Source organism: Protopterus annectens, chromosome 8.part1, assembly GCF_019279795.1.
Source record: "Protopterus annectens isolate FY-2018-M chromosome 8.part1, PAN1.0, whole genome shotgun sequence".
Taxonomy (NCBI): Eukaryota; Metazoa; Chordata; order Ceratodontiformes; family Protopteridae; genus Protopterus; species Protopterus annectens.
Window position 1 is genome coordinate 512,249,870 of NC_056742.1, and position 16,226 is coordinate 512,266,095.

The window sequence follows — 16,226 nt, forward strand, 5'->3', positions numbered from 1 at the left end:
AAGTCATGCAGACTTCAAGCACATGTACATATCTGCATCAACAGAAGTATTGTTACATACTGTTGCACAACAAGCAGATATTGGTGCTTATATGTTTGAGGTCATAATGTGCAGAAAACACAGGAAGTATTCAGGTAAACCAGGACTGGTGCATGATGGGAGTAAATGTGTATTATTAAGGATGTTTACTGTGCTAATGGGCAGGAAAGACAGTAGGCTGTGTGAGTGGTGACAAACTATGTTTAGCCAGCTTTTGTTATGTAAAAGAAGAGTTGGAGACATTCTGACCACTGTCCCTCAGCTGCTCAGCTAGGTGGAGCATATTGTACACCATCATTTCCCTTTGCATGGTGACTTCAAGCTTGGCTAATAGAGGAAAAGAGAAGGTGATGGTTTAATGCATCTCACCATGGGTGTTGAAGTAGCCATTGACAATGTGTTAATGACATCAACAGCTAAAGCCTGTGTCATACATATGTCAGGTAGGCCAGCACAGCCATATATGCACCACCTACATGTACTACACATCAGCTTTACATAATAATACACAGCTAATGGACTGCACAGGCATATATGCATCACCTACATGTACTACACACCAGCTTTACATAATAATACACAGCTAATGGACTGCACAGGCATATATGCATCACCTACATGTACTACACATCAGCTTTACATAATCATACACAGCTAATGGACTGCACAGGCATATATGCACCACCTACATGTACTACACATCAGCTTTACATAATCATACACAGCTAATGGACTGCACAGGCATATATGCATCACCTACATGTACTACACAATAGCTTTACATAATCATAAACAGCTAATGGACTGCAGCTGAACATTCTAGTAAGCACAATGCATACTCCTTGATGTGATACACTCTGTACTCTTACTATAACACAGAGATAAACACTGCAGTAACAACACATACTTCTTGATGTGATACACTGTGCACTCTGACTATTACACAGCGATAAACACTGCAGTAACAACGCATACTTGTTGGGGTAATATACTGTGAACTCTCAGTATTACACAGAGATAAACATTGCAGTAACAACATATACTCCTCAATGTAATACACTGTGTACTCAGACTACTACACAAAGATAAACATGGCAGTAACAACACATACTTCTTGATGTAATACACTGTGTGCTCTGACTACTACTCAGAGATAAACATGGCAGTAACAACACATACTCCTTGGTGTAATACACTGTCTACTCTGACGATTACACAGAGATAAACATTGCTGTAACAACACATACTCCTTGATGTAATACACCGTGTAGTCTCACTATTACACAGAGATAAACACTGCAGTAAGAACAGATTCTCCTTGATGTGATACACTGTGCACTCTGACTATTACATGGAGATAAACACTGCAGTAACAACACATACTCCTTGACGTAATACACTGTGTACTCTATTACACAGAGATAAACACTGCAGTAACCACACACACACTCCTTGATGTAATACACTGTGTACTCTGACTATAACACTGAGATAAACATTGCAGTAACAACACATGCCCCTTGATGTAATACACTGTGTACTCTGACTATTACACAGAGATAAACATTGGCAGTAACAACACATGCCCCTTGATGTAATACATTGTGTACTCTATTACACAGAGATAAAAATTGCAGTAACAACACATGCTCCTTTATGTAATACACTGTGTACTCTGACTACTACATAGAGATAAACATTGCAGTAACAATACATACTCCTTGATGTAATACAATGTGTACTCTTACTATTACACAGAGATAAACATTGCAGTAACAACACATACTCCTCGATGTAATACACTGTGTACTCTGACTATTACACAGAGATAAACATTGCAGTAACAACACACAGTGCTTGATGCAAGACACTGTGTACTCTGACTATTACACAATGATGAACATTGCAGTAACAACACACACTCCTTGATGTAATACACTGTGTGCTCTGACTATTACACAGACATAAACATTGCAGTTACAACACATACTCCTTGATGTGATACTCTGTGTACTCTAACCACTACACAGAGATAAACATGGCAGTAAGAACATATATTCCTTGGTGTAATACACTGTGTACTCTGACTATTACACAGAGATGAACATTGCAGTAACAACACACACTCCTTGATGTAATATACTGTGTACTCTGGCTATTACACAGAAATAAACATTGACAGTAACAACACATGCCCCTTGATGTAATACACTGTGTACTCTGACTATTACACAGAGATAAACTTTGCAGTAACAACACATACTCCTTCATGTAATACTCTGTGTGCTCTGCCTATTACACAAAGATAAACATTACAGTAACAACACATACTCCTTTATGTAAAACATTGTGTACTCTGACTATTACACAGAGATAAACATTGCAGTAACAACACATACTTCTTGATGTGATACACTGTGTACTCTGACTATTACACAGAGATAAACATTGCAGTAGCAACACATACTCCTTGATGTGATACACTGTGTGCTCTGACTATTACACAGAGATAAACATTGCAGTAACAACACATACTCTTTGATGTAATACACTGTGTACTCTGACTATTACAGAGAGATAAACATTGGCAATAACAACACATACTCCTTGATGTAATATACTCTGTACTCTCACTATTACACAAATTACTGCAATGTAACATCTGAACACATTTATACAATTTAATGTAGCTAACACAGTACTTCAACCAGCAACACCTGGATTCAAACCCATGTCTTTGCAATATCCTATTCTAAAGTTGAGGTTGCTACCTGTCACACCAATTTACACCACACTAGGAATAAAAATCCCTGAAATATGTGTGCCTTAACCATTATCACATAAGCATGCATTGCATAATGCATGTTCCTACATATGGCATTTATACACAAATGAATAAACGACAGGCATGTATACAGGTACATAAAACATACATGCATGCATATATGCAAATAAATATGCTGTCACACATGCATATACAGGCTTGTAAAACAATGTTATTATAAATATATACACATATATTAATGTTGCCTGAAAAACAAAATATGTAGGTAGATAATGTGCAACAGCATATGTATATTAATTAGTAAATACATCAGTAACCTTAACAAACCTATGTAGTACATTCATCCTACTTCAATGTGCATATTTAGCTGTCTAAAAGTATGCATATGACCTTTTATGAATGCATACACATGAAAGGCAGCACCGAAATAGAGCAGAATATATATTTATTTTAGTTTAGTTTAGTTTAGTTTACATTTGTTAACCGGGTAAACTCCAGCTGGGCAAGCAGCCTGTTTTCAGCAAAGACCCGGGGAGATAAGCTCCATAACAATAGTACAAAACTTTTTAAAAGATTTACAAACAATATACAAAAAAGTTTGACAGTTGCCAACAATCACAGTTTACAAAAAGGTGAATGTAAAACAGAAAATGTTACATTTCTTAAGCCTTATTACAGACAGTAATATTAAACTCATTAGGTATATAACTAAAAACTATTGCGACCTTTTCATTTGGTAGAAGTAAGACAAGAAGATAGCAGAATAGAAAACATTTGATTGAAGGCATGAGAAACTAGCCAGGAGTATTCCAGGAGCATAGCCATTGTTGAGTAAGGTATTCCTTTGGGAGTTTTTTGAAGCTATGATGATCTGTGTTTTTTAAGATATTCTGGGGTAATAGGTTCCACTGTTTGGCTACTTTGAAGGAGAAGAGAGAGTCACCAAAGTAATTATGGGACTTTGTTACCTTGAGTATAAGTTTATCGGATGATCTAAGGGTCCTGGGGTTGGTATTTAGTTGCACTAGGTTGGAGAGTGCAGGGCAGTTTTCAGGTTGGTGGATAAAACAGTGGGCAGTGGTGAGCTGGATGAACAATAACTGATTGGGAAATTCAAGCCAGTGTAGTTTTTGAAGAGCAAGACAATGATGGGTCCTGTTGGTTATATTAGCAGCAAATGTTGCTATTTTGTTATAGCAGGAATCAAGTAGATGTAAATCAGACATGCGTAGGTTAGTGAAATGTTGAGAACAGTAGAGAAGAGTAGATAGGAGGTGGAATCTGGCTGTGGCTAGTCTGGCATTTTGAGTAAGGTAAGGTTTTGCCCTATATAGAGCACCAAGTTTGATGTGAACTTTCTTAATTGTGAGTGATATGTGTTTATCGAATGTTAGGTTATTGTTTATTTTTGACACTAAGTAGTTTTGTTTGGTTAGCTGGTTCTATTATAGTGCCATTAGTGGAATAGATGGAGAGAGGAGGTGGTTTTGCTTTGGATTTCCTGTTGGAGAAGATCATTAATTTTGTTTTGTTTGGGTTTAGGATGCGTTGAATTTCATTTAGATAATTTTCAATATCTAGAAATGACTTTTGCAGTTTATCTTGAAGTTCTTGGGGTGTGGGAGCACAGCAAATATGAGTAGCATTGTCAGCATATTGAATAATAAAAGCAGATTTAGTGGCAGTGTTTAGACTATTTGTGAATATAATAAAAAGGAGAGGGCCAAGGATGGAACCATGGAACCATGAGGAACCCCAACAGAGACCGGAAGGAGTGTGGAGAGTTTATTATCCCATTTAGTTTCCTGTTGTAAATTAGTAAGCTAACTAAAGAACCAATTGAGAGCTGCAGAGTTGAGGTTGAAGGAGTCTAGAGTGTTGAGTAGTAGTTGGCGGGATACCGTATCAAAAGCTTTGCACATATCAAGGAATATAGTAGAGACTAGTTGTCCATTATTTTTGAAGAGGTTGATGTAGTTAGTGAAACTTATGAGGGCTGTGGAGGTACTGTGTTTTGGACAGAAGCCATGCTGTGTAGTAGTAAGAGGTTATTTGTAGTGAGGTGGTCTAGAAGCTGCTTATGGATACATTTCTCTAAGATTTTGGCTAGGGGTGAGAGAGTGGCAACGGGCCGATAATTGGAAAGATCTTTAGATGGACCTCCCTTGTGGAGGGGGATGATATGGGATGTTTTCCATAGTATGGGGACATATTGTTCTGTGATGGAATGATTGATTAGGATAGATATGGGACAGGCGATGGAGCTGGCAGCAGTTTTTAAGAAGTCATTAGGGAGTTGGTGAGCTGCTAGACAGGTAGGTTTTAGTTTTGATAGGAGTTTTTGATATAAGAGGTTTGCATGGCTTTAACGGAGAAGTAGTTGGGTTTAGAGTTAGTGGAGGTAGGCACTGTAAGGGGTTGGTTAGATTTGTTGTTTAAAAATGAGGTGACAGTTGTGATGAAATGAGAGTTAAATTGGGATGCTATACATTCAGTGCTATTTGTTGTAGATGGTGCAGGGGTAGAGGTTTTGCCAGGGTTGAAGAGATAGTTAAGATTTTGCCAACATTTTGGTGGGTTATTTATGTGTTTTGCTGACAAGCTAGAAAATACGACTTTTTGTCAGATAATATTTGCTTCATAGTTAGGTTTCTTAGTTGTTTGTAAGAGGTGTGGCTTTCTGAGGTTTTGGAGGTTTGATAATCAGTCCAGGCTCTATCCCATTGTTTAATAAGAGATTTTGCATATGTAGATATCTAAGGTAGGTTTTTGGCTTTGGAGTGAATATTTCTTGTTGGAGTGAGGTTATTAAGGATGTTGAGGAAGATATCATTAAAATATTGTACAGCTTGGTCTAGGTGGAGCGATTTTAGAGGTGACCAGTTACAGTTTTGAAGTAGGGAATTTAAGATGGTAGAGGAAAATTTCTTTTGTTGAGTATGTGTTTGAAAATGACATTACAGGGGGAGTGAATGCGTTTCCTTAGAAGCAAATGTTGACGTCACTAAGCATGCAAGTGGAATCCCCTCACTACCCTCACAGCATGCAAGTAACACTCAAAAAGAAAAAAATAAACTTGAAGAAAACATTTTTGCAAGGGAGAAAGCCCCCCCTACACTCCCCAATGTGGAGGCAAGAAGCCCCTTTCACCCCCTAAAATTATATATATGAACTCCATGGTCGCATAGATTCTAAGACAGGAGAAACAGAGAATCATTCCTGGTGCACACTTAGGCATTGCACCAGCCGTGCTTTACAACAGGGATCTGGGTTAGCTTCTGCACAGGGTTTTGTCTATATTTCACTGCTCAAAGCATTCCAGTCGCAGACATTATGTTAGGAGAAAACAAGAGTGCTTGTAGAAAACGTGAACAAGACCAGAGAAATGGAACTTTTAGTATTTTTATGTAGATGTGTTGTCACATAAAGAAGATGTAAACTGTCAAGAATGTAACCACCAAAAAATAAAAGGAGCACGTCTAGGTTTTCTTAAGGTACATGCAATATAAACAGGTTGGACACTGGCATAATGGTGAAAGTGATTACCTCACAGACACAAGGTACAAAGTTTGATTCTCACCTTAGAGGGGAACTGACTTATTTTAAAATGGCCCACAAGGTCAGCAACATAGTCCTTACCCACGAACCTATATGTCACTATAGTTTCACTTTACAGGCCGAAGAGGACAGATTTAATTAAATAAGGTAGTTTTGTTGAATTCCTTGTGTTCAAACCTTTTGTCTCATATAAAAGCCAGACTGAATGTACAATCCAGAGTCTCTCATCACTTAGTCAGGCAGTTACACACATTTTTCCTGAATTAGTGCATAAAACAGATAATTGTTGCATAAAAAATATGTATTGCAGATTCCTATTTATTGTTCTTCATTCCTACAAATTTCTACTCCAAACATATCTAGAAATGTTAAGATTTGTTAATACAGTGTTAGACTCAAATGCAGTGGTGCCATTAAAATACTCCCTTCCATTATATAATTGCAAATATTTCGTTCACAACCAAATTTCCCACACAGTTTTAATATGGATCTAATTAGGTATACTAAACATGTTACTCATGGAATATCACAAAGAATGAATGTGAGTCATTTCTGACACCTTTTAATATTTAACATATGTCTCCTAGACTACACAATGGCCAGAGAGAAGTGGTCTGATGTAAACTGTATATTAACTTGACTTAATGAGCCATTTGTTTCTCAGAGACTTGTGGTGAGTTGTGACTTTAAATGCCCTGTATAACCAGTAATGTCATTAAGAATATAATTTAGTATATGTTTTTCATTGACTAGACAATCTCAAAAAACAAGATGTTTTCTCAAGATTTAGGCTTTTCTGCTGCTCTTCTTATATGGTTCCTGACTAACTTGATCATTATAGTCAGAAACTGGATCTGCCGAAGGACTGTGAAGTGGGCATGATTAGTGAGGTACAGATGGCATAAATTCATGTAGTAGATCAGGACATGTAATATTGTTATAATTAGATGTGAAGTGCCTATACTAAATTTGCCACTATGGTGGGTATTCACAATCAGTTACACAAATGCATGTGTGAATGAGCTGAGCTGACCTGAGAGTCACAGAGCCATTTATGCCAATATGCAATGACCTCGGTGGTGGCGCTGCGGTAGCATTGTCGCCTCACAGTAAGACGCTGTCCTGTTCGATTCTCAGCTAAAGCGTCTTCTGTGGGAGACATGTGTGAATGGGCGTACCTTCATTGAAGGTTGTGCGTCAGAGCTGGCAACTCGGCACGTAAATATCTACTGCCAAACAATAGCGGACCGGAGTTCCGCTGTGGCGACCCCTAACCGGGAAAAGCCGAAAGACGCAACATGCAATGACCTCAAATGTACTTATGCAAATATGCAAATAATGAGATGGAAATTAGAAGTGATGTAAATCTTAATATGCTAATGAAGTATGTTTTACATCATTTGCAATTCATAGTCAGTTTTTCCCGCGTTTTCGCACTGGTCGCAGATGTGCTGTATGAAGAAGAGAATTGCCAAATATATCAGAGTCGCAAACGTCGGAAATGTTATCACTTGCACTGAGGTTTGCTACTTCTAGGTCTGAGTTGCTTGTCTTGGCTGGGCCAAAACTGCTTGCAACCAGAAGTGCTCCTCACCAAGAAGGCAAAAATATAAGCAAAGGATTACTCATCATAACTTTGATAACCAGGAAATCCTTGATAGGTTCAGAGTTGTCAGGGACATTATAAGGGTTTTAGTGGGCATATCTGACCCTCATAGCGTCACCGGAGAAATGCATGGACTTCCTATTCCTGTGGAACCAAAGCATGCATAGCTCTCACTATACTTGCTATGGAGACCTTCGGAGACAGACTAGGGACACATTGGAGAAATCTTAGGCTTCTGCTTGGAGGACACAGAAACAGTTCCTTGATGTACTCTTAGCACATGTGGATAGGTATATCTATTTTCCATTGTCACCTGAGTACCAAGCTAGGACTATGTGTGTATTTTATAGACTGGTACATTTTCCTGAGGTACTCAATGTGATAGATTGCACCCATTTTGCAATGATAGCCCCTCCTGGTCCACAGGGGAGTAGTACTGCAATAGAAAAGGCGACCATTCTATTGACTGAAAGGTAGTGTGTGATGCATGGGGTTGCTTTACCAGTGTCTCTACCCAGCATTCAGGCAGTGCACATGATTCCCATAACTGGCACACCAGCTCACTCTACTGTCTCTTCCTGCATGGTGGGGTACCCAGTGGTCATCTTGTTGGGAAGTGAAAATATCATTATTTTTTATATATGGTATTTAAGTAGTTAGTAATGTTAAAATATATTGTTCTGAATCTAGGACACATGCTCGACTACAATGTGTCCGAATCACAAAACATCGAACACACATATACGAAAACGCTTAACATCGAAAAGCGCTTCCGTCTATGTGTAGTTCTAAAAAAAAAATCTACAAACCCCCCCCCTACTTTAATATTCTCACTCCAAGATTGCACTACAGTGGGGAAAAGGGAATTTTCCCTTACCCATACTGTAGTCCGACAGGCACACATGCACGGAAGCGCTTGCCAATGTTAAGCGCTTTCGTGTATCTGTGTTCGGTGTTTTGTGATTCAGACATATGCTAGTCGAGCATGTGTCTGGATCTCATTGTTCAATACTAATTCCTATTTTCCTGTTTTGATTCCCCCTTTTCTCAAACCTAATAGCTTTAGAGGAATGACGTGAAAAAAAAAAAAAAATATATATATATATATATATATATATATATATATATATATATATATATATACATATTTACAAACTCCCTCCTCCCAAACTCCATTGCAACTAAACAGAAGGCACTGTTAATGAATCTAATTCACAATATGGTGTACCTAATAGCTTTAAAATGATGAAGTAAATATACGTACAAACTTCCATCCCCAAAACCCATTCCAACTAAGCATAAAGCTCTATCAATGAAGCTATGAGTCAAATGCATCTCATATTGGTAGGCTAGGTGATGGAGGAATTGATTTGGAGGATGACCTACCATGAGAACTCTAAGGTGAGTTAGTCTGAAGATGTAACCTACTTGATGAAGGTGATCCTGCTTTCACTGACCTGACACTGCTGATTGTGACCTGGAGGATGAGGTTCTACTAACAGTAGATGATTGTTGACATAGCCTGTGTGAAATGTGCTGTGGTTTTGCAATGTGACTACTGACATTACTGTTTTGAGAAGCAGGGATAGTATCATGTAATTTCCCCCCATGTGTCTTCCAGCATAACTCAGGTATATGCTAATTAGCGAATGAATAAAGGTGGCAACTCATGCTTATGTGTCACTGTACTACTCATCAGGGTTACCACGGCATTATCCCTACCCTCTGTGTGTCACTGTACTACGCATCAGTGTTACCACAGCATTGTCCCTGTCCTATGTGTGTCACTGTACCATGCATTGGTGTTACCACGGCATTGTCCCTGCCCTCTGTGTCACTGTACTATGCATCAGTGTTACCATAGCATTGTCCCTGCCCTCTGTGTGTCACTGTACTATGCATCAGTGTTACCATGGCATTATCCCTACCCTCTGTGTGTCACAGGACTATGGATCGGTGTTACCATGGCATTGTCCCTGCCTTCTGTGTGTCACTGTACTATGCATTGGTGTTACCGCGGCATTGTCCCTGCCCTCTGTGTGTCACTGAACTATGCATCAGTGTTACCACAGCATTGTCCCTGTACTCTGTGTGTCACTGTACTATGCATCGGAGTTACCACGGCATTTTCCCTACCCTCTGTGTGTCACTGTACTATGCATCGGTGTTACCGTGGCATTATCCCTGCGCACTGTGTGTCACTGTACTATGCATCGGTGTTACAATGGCATTGTCCCTGCCTTCTGTGTGTCACTGTACTATGCATTGGTGTTACCACAGCATTGTCCCTGCCCCATGTGTGTCATTGTACTATGCATCGGTGTTACCATGGCATTGTCCCTGCCCTCTGTGTGTCACTGTACTATGCACTGGTGTTACCAAGGCCTTGTCCCTGCCCTCTGTGTGTTATTGTACTATGCATTGATGTTACCATGGCATTGTCCGTGCCCTCTGTGTGTCACCGTACTATGCATCGGTGTTACCGTGGCATTGTCCCTGCCCTCTGTGTGTCACTGTACAATGCATCGGTGTCACCACGGTAATGTCCCTGCCTTCTCTGTGTCACTGTACTATGCATCATTGTTACCACGACATTGTCCCTGTGCTCAGTGTGTCACTGTACTATGCATCGGTGTTGCAACGGCATTGTCCTTGCCCTCTGTGTGTCACTGTACTATGCATCGGTGTTACCATGGCATGGCTCCTGCCCCCTGTGTGTCACTGTACTATGCATCAGTGTTACCATGGCATGGTCCCTGCACTCTGTGTGTTACAGTACTATGCATCGGTGTTGCCACGGCATTATCCCTGCCCTCTGTGTGTCAATGTACTATGCATAGGTGTTACCATGGCATTATCCCTGCCCTCTGTAAGTCATTGTATTTTGCATTGATGTTACCACGCATTATCCCTGCCCTCTGTGTGTCACTGTACTATGCAGCGGTGTTACCATGGCATTATCCCTGTTCTCTGTGTGTGTCACTGTACAATGCAAAAGTGTTACCACAGCATTATCCCTGCTCTTTGTGTGTCACTGTACTATGCATCAGTGTTAAAATTATATTATCCCTGCTCTTTGTGTGTCACTGTACTATGTATCGATGTTACCACAGCATTATCCCTGCTGTCTGTGTGTCACTTTACTATGCATCAGTGTTACCACGGCTTTATACCTGCTCTCTGTGTGTTACTGTACTATGCACCAGTGTTACCATGGCATTATCCCTGCTCTCTTTGTGTGAATGTACTATGCATCAGTGTTACCACAGCATTATCCCTGCTCTCTGTGTGTCAATGTACTATGCATCTGTTTTACCATGGCATTATCCCTGCCCTCTGTGTTTCACTGTACTATGCATCAGTGTTACCACGGCATCATCCCTAATCTCTGTGTGTCACTGTACTATGCATACGTTTTGCCACAGCATCATCCCTGCACTCTGTCACTGTAATATGCATCAGTGTTACTATGGCATCATCCCTGCTCTCAGTGTGTCACTGTACAATGCATCAGTGTTAACATGGCATCATTCCTGCTCTCTGTGTGTCACTATACTACATGTCAGTGTTACCATGGCATCATCCCTGCTCTCTGTGTGTCACTGTACTATGCAGCAGTGTTACCACGGCATCATCCCTGCTATTGGTGTGTCATGGTACTACGCGTCAGTGTTACCATGGCATTATCCCTACTATCTGTGTGTCACTTTACTATGCATTAGTGTTACTACGGTAGAATTTCTGCTCTTGGTGTGTCAGTGTACTATGCATCGGTGTTACCATGGCATTATCCCAGCTCTCGGTGTGTCACTGTACTTTGCATCAGTGTTACCATGGCATTATCCCTGCTCTCTTTGTATCACTGTACAATGTGTCAATGTTACCACGGTATTATCCCTGCTCTCTGTGCGTCACTGTACTATGCACCAGTGTTACCACAGCATTATCTCTGCTGTCTGGGTGTCACTGTACTATGCATTGGTGTTTCCATGGCATTATTTTTGCCCTCTGTTCTTCACTGTACTATGCATCGGTGTTACCACGGTATTATCACTGCCCTCTGTGTGTCACACACTCGGTGTTATGACTGCATTATCCCTGCTCTCTGTGTGTCACTTTACTTTACATCAGTGCTACCACGGCATCATCCCTGCCCTCTGTGGTTCACTGTACTATGCATCAGTGCTACTACGGCATCATCCCTGCTCTATGTGTGTCACTGTACTATGCACCAGTTTTACCATGGCATTATCCCTGCTGTCTTGGTGTCACTGTACTATGCATTGGTGTTTCCATGGCATTATCTTTGCCCTCTGTTCTTCACTGTACTATGCATCGGTGTTACCATGACATTATCACTGCCCTCTGTGTGTCACAATACTATGCATCGGTGTTATGGCTGGATTATCCCTGCTCTCTGTGTGTCACTTTACTATACATCAGTGTTACCATGGCATTATCCCGGCTGTCTGTGTGTCACTGTACTATGCATCGGTGTTACCACGGCATTACCCTGCTCTCTGTGTGTCACTGTACTGTGCATCGGTGTTACCATGGCATTATCCCTGCTCTCTGTGTGTCACTGTACTATGCATTGGTGCTACCATGGCATTATCCCTGCTCTCCGTGTGTCACTGTACTATGCATCAGTGTTACCACGGCATCATCCTGCTCTTGGTGCGTCACTGTACTACACATCAGTGTTACCATGGCATTATCCCAGCTCTTGGTGTGTCACCGTACTATGCATCAGTTTTACCATGGCATTATCCCTGCTCTCGGTGGGTCAGTGTACTACGCATCAGTGTTATCATGGCATTACCCCTGCTCTCGGTGTGTCACTGTACTATGCTTCAGTGTTACCACGGCATTATCCCTCCTTTCGGTGTGTCATTGGACTAAGCTTAAATGTTACCACTGCATTATCCCTGCTCTTGGTGTGTCACTGCACTATGCTTCAGTGTTACTATGGTATTATCCCTGCTCTCAGTGTGTCACTGTACTACGCATCAGTGTTACTACAGCATTTTCCCTGCTATCGGTGTCTCACTGTACTATGCATCAGAGTTACAACTGCATTATCTCTGCTCTCGGTGTGTCACGGTACTACACATCAGTGTTACCATGGCATTATCCCTGCTCTGGGTGTGTCACTGTACTAAGCATCAGTGTTACCACAGCATTATCCCTGCTCTCGGAGTGTAACTGTACCACGCATCAGTGTTACCATGTCATTATCCCTGCTCTTGGTGTGTCACTATACTATGCATCAGTGTTACCACAGCATTATCCCTGCTCTTGGTGTGTCAATGTACTATGCATCAGTGTTACCCTGGCATTATCCCTGCTCTTGGTGAGTCACTGTACTACTCATCAGTGTTACCACGGCATTATCCCTGCTCTCTGCAGTGTTACCACAGCATTATCCCTGTTCTTGGTGTGTCAGTGTAGTACGCATCATTGTTACCACAGTATTATCCCTGCTCTCGGTGTGTCAGTGTACTATGCATCGGTGTTACCATGGCATTATCCCTGCTCTCTTTGTGTCACTATACAATGCATCAATGTTACCATGGTATTATCCCTGCTCTCTGTGTGTCACTGTACTACGCATCGGTGTTACCATGGTATTATTCCTGCTCTTGGTGTGTCACTGTAGTATGCATCAGTGTTACCACATCGTCATCCCTGCTGTCAGTGTGTTACTGTTCTATGCATCAGTGTTACCATGGCATTATCCCTGCTCTCTGTGTGTCATTGTACTATGCATCAGTGTTACCATGGCATTATCCCTGCTCTTTCTGTGTCACTGTAGTATGCCTCAGTGTTACCACAGCATTATCCCTGCTCTCTGTGTGTCACTGTCCTATGCATCAGTGTTACCATGGCATTATCCCTGCTCTTTGTGTGTCACTGTACTATGCATCAGTATTACCACTGTATTATCCCTGCCCTCTGTGTGTCACTGTATTATTCATCAGTGTTACCATGGCATTATCCCTGCTCTCTGGGTGTCACTGTACTATGCATCTGTGTTACCATGGCATTATCCCTGCTCTTTTTGAGTCACTGTACTATGCATCAGTGTTACCATGGCATTATCCCTGCTCTCTGTGTGTCACTGTACTATGCATCAGTATTACCACGGCATTATCCCTGCTCTCTGTTTGTCACTGTACTATGCGTCAATGTTACCATGCCATTTTCACTGCTCTCTGTGTGTCACTGTACTATGCATCAGTGTTACCATGGCATTATCCCTGCTGTCTGTGTGTCACTGTACTATGTGTCAGTGTTACCACAGCATTATCCCTGTTCTCTGTGTGTCACTGTACTATGCATCAGTGTTACCTCGGCATTATCCTTGCTCTCTGTGTGTCACTGTACTATGCATCAGTGTTACCTCGGCATTATCCCTGTTCTATTTGTGTCACTGTACTATGCATCAGCATTACCACAGCATTATCCCTGCTCTCTGACAATTCACAGTAGTGTTGGAAATCGTCACACATATCCTGCAGGATGGTGACTATTTCCAGCTGACTCTCTGAGATAGTGCTCTCAGCCCTAACAATGTCACTGCACAGTTCTTGTTGGGCAGGCAATGCTTTACATGTTTCCTGGGGTAATAGTAAATAATTCTGTACCTGGCTGCCCTTTGTAATGGTGTCATTGTGGACACTGTGGCCTCAGAATGCCTGCTATCATCCTTTAAGTGTTCTTCTATGTGTGGAGATACTGGTGTAGAGGTGCAGGCCTGTCCCTCCTCTACAAGCATAAGTGGCATGTCAGCTTGTGTTTGACTTTATGTTGCACTGTCACTTTCTACAAAGTTACTACCATGATGTGAGATGAGAGAACCTGCCAATAAATGTGGGGACTCCCTGCCACGTCCCTCAGGCTGCCTCATACATATAACTATGTTACCATTATCAGCAGCAGCAGCACCCATTCAACTGTTGACATGATCTGCATTTAATGCTATAGTTGAACTGCTTGTTTCCGTTGCTGGGTCTGTAAAAATAATTTATTGCAAAACATTAATAACAATTATAAAGGAACAGCTCACAGTGCAGTATGCTTAGAAGGTGAGTAGGAAATATGCATGCTGCCTTCAGTTTCATTATTTGCTTATGTACAAGGTTCATCTAAGTGAATTGTGACGTGTTTAATGACATCATTCTTTGTCAGCACTCAGTTCTGTCTATAAAACTTATACATAGTAAATCAATCTTCATGAACAGATGAATGTAATGATGGTTGCAGACATTGGTTAGATGGAACAGTGACCACACCATTTTTAATTATTAATGTTGTACCATCTTCTGTATCATAGCCATCCCTCCAATGAACAGAAGGTATTCATCACCTGGTGTTAACTTAATAAGAATCAGAGGACCCCTCCCCCCATGTAGTTGTTGTGTCTTTCAGCTTTTCCCGGTTAGGGGTCGCCACAGCAGAACTCCGGTCTGCTAATGATTGGTAGTTGATTTTTACGTGCCGAGTTACCAGCCCTGATGCACAACCTTCAACAAAGGTATGCCCATTCACGCATGTCTCCACGAAAAAGATGCTCTAGCTGAGAATCAAACCGGACAGCGTCTTACTGTGAGGCGACAACGCTACCACAGCACTTCTACATGACCTTGTTTGTAGCATGTGCTACCATATCATTTAACCTTTTCTGGCACTGTGTCATAGTTCTGTTTCTGTCTCCAACTGCATTGATTTCAACAACTACTTGACTCCAGGCCTTGTTTTTCTCATCTTGTCTGGGGTCTCTTTACCAAAAAAAAGTTTTCCATATGTTCCAAATGCTGCCACAAGGGCACAATTTTCCTCATGGCTAAAGTTATCCTTTCTGTGTTTTGATATCTTATTATCCATCAGTACTATGTCAAAAAAAGGCTACAGTCAGACATTTATGACATTAATGTTTGGATGCCATAAGCTGTTAAAGTATAAACTACTGGCCAGCTGTTCCTGCCACCCACAGAAACTGTTAGGTAAGTCAAACAAATGTGAATATATCTATATCTAATCTGTATATGTAACTGTCTAGTTTATGTACTGATTTACAGATATCAGTAATGGTGAAGGGATATATAAAATTATGAAATAGGAATCGCAATCCTTCTAACCTCCTCTGACTGATTCTTATAGTTATCATGCAATATTTTGTGTGCTGTACTAATTATTCCTTTTAAAGAGCAGCTTCTGTTCTAGATTCTAATAAAA